The sequence below is a fragment of the Carlito syrichta genome, unplaced genomic scaffold, assembly GCF_000164805.1.
Source record: "Carlito syrichta isolate Samal-C Ts95f unplaced genomic scaffold, Tarsius_syrichta-2.0.1 Scaffold245207, whole genome shotgun sequence".
Lineage (NCBI taxonomy): Eukaryota > Metazoa > Chordata > Mammalia > Primates > Tarsiidae > Carlito > Carlito syrichta.
In genome coordinates, this window is record NW_007189303.1 from 4,014 (window position 1) to 12,694 (window position 8,681).

An 8,681-nucleotide genomic window follows, 5' to 3' on the forward strand; every position below is an offset into this window, starting at 1 on the left:
CCAAGTTGCCCAGGTGGGTCTTGAACCTGCGGGCTCAGGCAGTCCACTCACCTCGGCCTCCCAAAGCGTGGGATTACAGGCTGAGCCACTGAGCCTGGCTGTGTCATTTTATTCTGATGTGCATTGGTGCATGTAGTTTTCTTCTTGAACTCAGGGTTTATTGAGCTTCTTATATCTGTAGCTTTTATGGTTTTTATCGATTTGGAACATTTTGGACTTTATTTCTTGAAATATTTTTATTTCTTGAAATATTTCCAATCCTTCTCCTTTGGGGATTCCAGTTATACATGTATATAGGTTGCTTGAAGTTATCCCACGGCATACTGATAGTCTGTTCATTTTTAAAATTATTTTTTTCTCTCTGTGTTTCATTTTGGATAGTTACTATTGCTATGTATTCAAGTTTACAAATCTTTTCTTTTGCAGTGTCTAATCTGCTGTTATTCCCTCTAATGATTTTAATCTCTAGAAGCTTGATTTGGGTCTTTAGAAAAAAACTCTCTTAAGCTCAGCTGGCCTGAGGGGGTTTCTGGCATTGACCTTGGTTGGTGCTAAGGTCCCACTCCTACCTCTACCCCATACTGTCTTAGTCTATTTGTGTTGCTATAAAGGAATACCTGAGGTTGGGTAATTTATAAAGAAAATAAATTTTTGTGGCTCATGGTTCTGCAGACTGTACAAGAAGCATGGTGCCAACACCTTCTGCTGGTGAGGAATTCAGGCTGCTGCTACTCGTGGCAGAAGGTGAAGGGGAGTCGATGTGTACAGATCACATGGCAAGAGAGGAGGCTGGAGAAAGTAAGGAGGAGGTGTCAAGCTCTTTTTGACAGCTAGTTCTTGAGGGAACTAAGAATGAGAACTCACTCACTCCCACAAGAATGGCACCAAGCCATTCATGAAGAATCCACCCCCAAGATCCAAACACCTCCACTTCCCACCAGGTCCTCCCTCCAACACTGGGGATCAGATTTCAACATGAGATTTGGTGAGGCCAAGTAAACCATATCCAAACCACAGCAAATAGTTTTCATGTATCTCCTTAACTTTTTGAGCATATAGAATTCAGTTATAACTATCGTAATGTCTTTACTAATTCTGAAATCTGTGTTCTGAGTTACTTCAATTTGTAAGTTTTTCTCTGCATTAGGGATATTATTATTATTATTATTTTTGAGTTGGAGTCTCACTCTGTCACCCAGACTGGAGTGCAGTGGTCGCTCCTGGCCACCGCAGCCTCGGCCTGCTGGGCTCTGGCGATCCTTCCGCCTCAGCCTTCCCAGTAGCTGGAATTACAGGCATGCGCTACCACACCTGGCTGATTTTTTGATTTATTGTAGAGATGAAGTCTTGCTGCCCAGGCGGGTCTCGAACCCGCGGGCTCAGGCAATCCACTCACCTCAGCCTTCCAAAGGTGTGGGATTATAGGCTGAGCCACCGAGCCCGGCCAGGGATATTATTTACCTTTTTTTTTGCATGCCTGCTAGTTTTTGATTGGATGTCAAATGTAAATTTTATCTTATTGTGTACTGGATATTTCTGTATTTCTATAAATATTCTTTACTATTGTTTTGGACACAGTTTTCTTGTTAACAGTTTATCCTTTTGGGTCTTAGATCTAAGATTTGTCAGGCCCAGCACAGTGTTTATCTAGCACAGGGCCAGTTATTCCCTACTATTGAAACAACACCCTTCTGAAGAACCATTAATTATGAGATTTTCCAATCTGGCTGAGAAACAGGCACTATCACCCCATATGGGCACTTAGTACTGTTCTTTGTCATCCTTTTGAGTGGTCCTTTCCCTGGCCTAAAAGCCTGAGATAGCCTCTTCACACACAATGCTGATGATTGTTCTGCTGAACACTTGAGGGAGACCCTCTGCAGCTCTCTAGGGTTCGGTTCTCTCTCTCTCTCTCTCTCTCTCTCTGTTGCTCTCCCCTTCTGCAGCTCTTTCCATTGGTACTCTTTTTTGTGAACTCCAGCTGCTTTGGTTTCCCCAAACCTTCAGTTCTGTTTCATCAACTCAGAAAGTTGCTGGGTCCTGCCTGGGTCCCTCCTTGTACCTTGGCCTGGAAGCTCTCAGCTGTAAACTGGGGTGGTGATCATAGGGCTCATCTTACTTGTTTCCTGGCTCTCAGGGATCACTGTCCTTGGATGGGTAAATCTGGTCCTGCCATCTATCTTGGCTAGAAGCAGAATTCTAACTCTGCCAGTTGGTTATTCACATTTTATTCACATTTGAGAGTTTAGCAAATTACTTAATATCTACAGGCCTCAAATCTCCTTATCTATAAAATGGAGTGATAAGACTGATTCCTTAGTATAAGGATTAGATGAAAGAATAAAATAAAATATGGCTAGGCACAGTGGCTCATGCTTGTAATCCCAGCACTTTGGACGGCTGAAGTTAGAGGATTGCCTGAGCCCACGGGTTCAAGACCAGCCTGGGAAACATGGCGAGACCTTGTCTCTACCATAGATCACATGGTGGCATGTGCCTGTAGTCTCAACTACTTGGAAGGCTGAAGTGGAAGGATGGCCTGAGTCCAGCAGGTCTTTTGTGGGAAAACAGAGACTGTGACACCGAGGCTATCTTAGGAAGTAGCATTTTATTAGCGCTGGTGTGACTCAGCGGGCTAATGCTCCAAGGCTGAGCAACCTGGAGAAAGAGAAGAGGGGTTTTATATGTTAGTTTAGGTAAGGGAGGGGGTTGGACTGTATGGCTATGCATTTTTCTTTTGAATTTGAAAAGTAGTATTTAGCAAAACTAGATTTTCAAAGAATAAATTGTTTCTAGGATATATATGACAAGCAGGGGTTGTAAACCAATAACTTTACAAAAAGAGGATGGGGGTGGGTGGGTAAAGTTGTGAATTGATTACTATCTTGTACTTCCAGGAAAACATCTTGTAGCTATTTGGTTTTCTCACATCCCGTGTCTAGCAGGTCTGGAGCTTGCAGGTTGATTTTTGAAAAGGAATAATTTTAACTGTTTCGAGCCCCTCTCTGCCACAGGTCAAGGCTACAGTGGCTGTGAGTGTGCCACTGCACTCTGGCCTGGGTGACAGAGTGAGACTCTGGCTCATAAAAAACAAAAACCAAAGAAAACAAAAGAAAGAATAAAACACAGATCCAGGATCACAGTACCTAAGTTGCACGTTCTGTCTAGACACAAGTCTTTTCTGGAGTTTCTCCTGGAGTAACTCAGAACAGGTGTTAGGTTAGGTTGGCATGTGAGAAAAGAATAACTTAGGATCAAGGTTTGTGCTACAACCATTAGAAATGAGAAGAGGAGGGAAAGGAGCTAGAAAAAACTTAGCTCAAGAAGAAATGACTGCTGAGGCAGGGGAGCCAGGCTATGAGATACCTCAAGGCTGACAAGAGAGAGGAATTTCAGAGAACAGAGGGAGGCAGTGGCAGAACTTGTAAAGAGTTGGAGGGTGAAGGCGTCTGGGTTCATATTCTACCTACAGTGACCTCTGCTTCCTGCGTGACACTTATGGCTTACATTGGATCTGAGTGTTACCTTCCTCTGCCCAGATGGAGCAGCTAAGTTTAGAGGCTGGAGGGAGTTTCTGATCTTTCTAATTCAGTTTGTGAAACCGTTTAAAATAAGAGAGGCTGTTAATTTCACTGGACAGGAAAAAGTCAATTATGTGAAATATTCATGAAATGGAGTGTATGGATATTAATTACATTTTCAGGATCAGACAAGGTCAACCAGAAGAAACTTTCTGTGTTTGTTTCAGTCCAGTTACTGGAACTATATGGGTTCAAATATTGTTAGAGCTGGGGGGAAAACTTAGAGTGAGCATCTACTCCACCTTTTCCATGTCCTTGATGAGGAGTCTCAGACCCTAAGAAGTGAGGAGCCTTGCTCAGTGACATAATTTAGTCATGGCATAGTTGGAACTAGAAGTCAGATCCAGGATGACAATACCTGTGTTGCAGGTTTTGTCTTGACACAAATCTTCCTTGGAATAGTGGAAGAAGCACTATCTGTTCACGGTGCCTGTCTTGGCCTCCTACTTGTCTTTTACTTCTGACTTTGTGACTTTCAGTAAGTTGTTGAGCCTTTATGACTTCATTTGCTTATCTTTAACTTGAGCATAACCTAGACTACCTGAAGGCAAGGGATTTTGCTAGATGACTCCTAGCAGTTTCCTCCCTATCTAAAATTAATGTCAGGTGTTTCAGGGACTGGTTAGGCCATATAAATGAATAATGTGAATTGTAGCCAGGTAGAAGATGGTGGACAGTGGTGTGCTCTGAGATCAACTGGAGAGTATGTGCCTCTTTTAAAAGCTCCAGTGGATTGTTGCTCTGTAGCAGTGTGGGCTTAGTGTTGCCAGATACTTTGCATTTGCTACAGGAAGCCAATAATCTGGATTTTTTTTTTTTTTGAGTTGGGGGGTCTCACTTGGTTGCCCAGCCTGGAGTGAATGTAGTGGTACGATTGTGACTCACCACAGTCTTTACTTCCTGGGCTCAGGCCACCCTTCTGCCTCAACCTCCCGAGCAGCTGGGACTATAGGCAGGCACCACCATGCCTGGCTAATTTTTATTTATTTATTTTTTTGAGTTGGAATCTCACTCTGTTGCCCAGACTGGAGTGCAGTGGCACACTCACAGCCACCCCAGCGTCGACCTGCTGGGCTCAGGTTATCCTTCCACCTCAGCCTTCCAAGTAGTTGAAACTGTAGGTGTGCGCTACCACGCCCGGCTAATTTTTTGATTTATTGTAGAGATGAGGTCTTGCCAAGTTGCCCAGGCTGCTTTTGCACCCACGGACTCAGGCAATCCTTTACCTTGGCCTCCCAAGTACTGCAATTACAGGCTTGAGCCACCTGGCCAATTTAAAAATATTTTTTTTTGGTGGAGACGAGGTCTCCCTATGTTGCCTAGTCTGGTCTCAAACTCCTGGGCTCAAATAATCATTACCTCCCACCTCAGCCTGTCAAAGTGCTGGGATTGCAGGCATGAGCCACCATTCCTAGCACCCAAATTTGAATTTTTGTGTGAAATATGTAACATTCAAATTTGCGTGTCTTAATTAAGAGGTGGGTCAAACAAGGTATGCCTGTGGACTGCATGAGTGCTCAGTTTTAGCCTCTGATAGCTGTTTAAATGAAATTCTGCTACCTGGCTGGTGTACAGGAAAGGTGTGCCTTAGATTTCAGAGCTCAGGCTAAATGACTATGATCCTCAGTAACCAAGAAGATCATCCTAGTTTCCCTATCCTGGTCTTGAGTTCTTCTGTCACCAAGTCAGTCCCTGGCTGTCTGCTGTGTCCTTTTCTGCCCATATTGGACCCAGCTGCAGCGGTACCACGGGCCCTTCTAGAGCAGAGGAGGCAGCCCAGATAGGCCTTGGTACTGTTCCCTTTGGTGAACCTGACTCCTGCCATTTTCTCTTCTTTCCTATGGTCTGGGACACTTCTGGTGAATTAATCTGGAACAGTCTGCTGCTTATTCTGGGTTTCTGCCACCTCCCTCCTGTCACAGGGGAGGTCCCAGACTCACTGTCCCTGATAATACGCCCCTGGACCCTTTGGTTTTAAGATTCTAGCAATCCCAATGGGGACTAACACAGAGATATAAAGTGGGCAAGTGATAGATGTGTGAGGAGCCTTACCAAGTTCTTGTAGCTTTGGTCCTTGGGCCTTCCAGGATGTAGAGGGAAGATTGTTTTAGGACCTGGGGGAAATCGGAAATCTAGAGGCCATTGTGTGGTGAGAAGGCAGAGGGCACTGGCAGGTGAAGAAGTGACAGGGCCCAGTCCAGCATCATGGGGTACCCTCTCTGCTTTCCCTGCCTCATTTCTGTTAGGGGCACAGAGATGTAGGTTCTTCTCTAAAGGAACTTGTACTGCAGAGAAGACAGAATAGACAGGAGAGAAGAAGACATTTATTCTCTAAAACATGGAAAAACACACACTGTAAACTTCCCAGCTATGTAGAATCAGCAAGCTAAGTGTAGAGGGCATGATATCACATGTGCTACCTAACAAATTACCAGTTACTGGAGAGTTTCTGGGCAGACTGAACTGCCGCCTGGATCCCCTTGGTGCCGGACTACTTATTACCTTGTGAATGGGGCAGGCACTAGAGACTCTCAGTTCTCCAGGCTTGGTGCAGGGTAATGTTCCTCTGCAGAGGAAGAATGTGCCCTTTGCCAATAGGCAGCCTATCTTTGATCCCAGGCCTGCTGTTACCTAACCGTATGACGGGGGCAGATGATAAGCAAGCTCTTGGAGCCTCGATGTCCTGATTTTTCAAGTGGAACAGAAGCTGTACGTACCTCGTAGGGTTGTTGGGAAGAGCCAATGAGCATGTAAAGTACTAATCGTGGTGCCAGGCACCCAGGAAGACCTTCCTAAATATTAGCTGCTGTCTTATATTATTTTTCTCCACTATGCCACAGCTGTGTACTCTTTCTTAGACATGCAGGGCTAGGAGATGAGACAGGACAGGGACGGAAAGATATAGAGATTCCCAGAGAGTATGTTGGACACAGGCAAGGAAAGAGAGGCAGAGTGGGAAAGAAACAGGCAAGATGGGAGAGAGTGCTCACATTTTTCGGGCGTTTTCTTGGAGATTATCTTTCTCATCCATCCTTGGGGTAGTGGTATCACTCCCACATTGCATCTGACAAAACACATTCAGAGATGTGAAATAACTTACTAACAGTTGCTCGGTGTCAGGGCTAGGATTCTGACCTGGTCTTTTGGCACCCAGCCTCACAGTTTTTTCTCTGTGCCCCAGTACTGGTTTGCCCCAGTCAAGGGCAAAGTTGGTTGAAGTTGGCATTGGCCAAATGACGAGGTGGTTTTAAAATGGTTATTCCCAAGCTGTGTGTTATAGATGGTGTGTGTGTGTTGGTGGTTTTCTTTTCCGTTTTGGGGTGCAGGGGAGGGCAGTGGGGTGTTGGTATTCTCTTCCTTTTAAAATAGGCTGTGAGAAGCCTTGTAGTTAATACCAGTGACCAGCATTAACTGAGCACTTGGCTGCGTGTCTCGCCCTGTGGCAGGTGCTTTTACATGCATACCTCATTTTAATCCTCAAAATAACCCTATGAGGTGGATGTTATTATCATGCGGATTTGGTGAGTTTTTTTTTTTTGAGTCCGAGTCTCACTCTGTCACCCAGACTGGAGTGCAGTGGCCGCTCCCGGCCACCGCAGCCTCGATCTGCTGGGCTCCTGCGATCCTTCCGCCTCAGCCTTCCGAGTAGCTGGAATTACAGGCATGCGCTACCATGCCCGGCTGATTTTTTGATTTAGTGTAGAGATGAGGTCTCACTGCCCAGGCAGGTCTCGAACCCGCGGGCTCAGGCAACCCACTCACCTCAGCCTCCCAAAGGCGCGGGATTATAGGCTGAGCCACCGAGCTCGGCTGGATTTGGTGAGTTTAAATAATTTTCTTAGGATTACTTGATGGTGGAGCTGAAACTTGAAGCTAGACAACTGGATTTCCAAAGTGAGCATTGTAACTTGATGCGAACACAGCATTTCTTAAGCTTGTTTGATTACAGAGGTGTTTTATTAATGCCTTTTACAAACATACTTTGTATATGCTATTTAAGCGATTTTGGATTTTTTTTTTTGAGCTTAGGTCTTACTCTGTCATCCAGGCTGGAGTGCAGTGGCACGATCATGGCTTACTGTAGCCTTGATATCCTGGGCTCAGGTGATACTTCTGCTTCATGCCTGCCTAATTTTTCTTTTCTTTTTTTTTTTGTAGAGGTGAGGTCTTTCTATGTTGTCCAGGCTGGTTTTGAACTTCTGGGCTCAAGCAGTCCTCCTGCCTCAGTCCCCCAAAGTTCTGGGATTACAGAGATGAACCACCAGGCCCACCCTCAAGACTCTTGGGTTTTGAAAGGACTGTAGACACTGTCATTCATTTAGTGAGAGCATATCATTGGGCTTTCCTTCCCTTCAGGCCTGAATTTCTCTACTCTAGTAATGAGTGTAAGGTTATGACTTCCTAGTATCTATTGAGATACCCTGGGTTTTTTGCCCCTATACTATATGCCCCCAGATCAAGGCAGGCAAACTTGCCCTCTTTAGCAACTTTTCAAAGAGAAGTTGAGTTTGCCTAGGAAAAAAGGAATTATGTTATCTAGTTATATTGAATGGACGTGTTCTGTGAAATTGGTTTCTAACAGTTGAAATTGTTCACTAACAGTTGCTTTGAAGAAAAGATTCCCAGTCCTGGGTGAACATCTTTCCAACTGGTCTCTGCTTTTTAGGCTGTCTCTTCTATATCTTTCTTAAATAACTGTTTTCAGGGAATGGGGTGGGGGAGTGTGGGGGTGGAGTCTAATGAAGCAGCTATCTGGAGGCCAGTGTTTATCTCAACATGGTTAGAATTGTTTCTGCTTCAGCTTTCAGAGCCAGTAAAGCTGGTTATTAGAATCTGTATTTGCTGCTGTAATTACGCTCCTGGAATTGGCAAAGGCATAATTAAATATGGAGATTACAAGGATTATTTTTTTCTGTCTAAAGGAAACGTCATAAACTTCTGTTGGCCTGGTTAGATTTCACTTGTTAAAGTCATTGTATTTATAAAAGACACTGAGAGTTCTTTGACAGAAAGGCATTTCTTTAGAAGCTTCTTTTTTGTATATTTGATTTACGTGAGTAGCTTCTCTTTCACGCCACACTTGCTTTTTTTTTTTTTTTT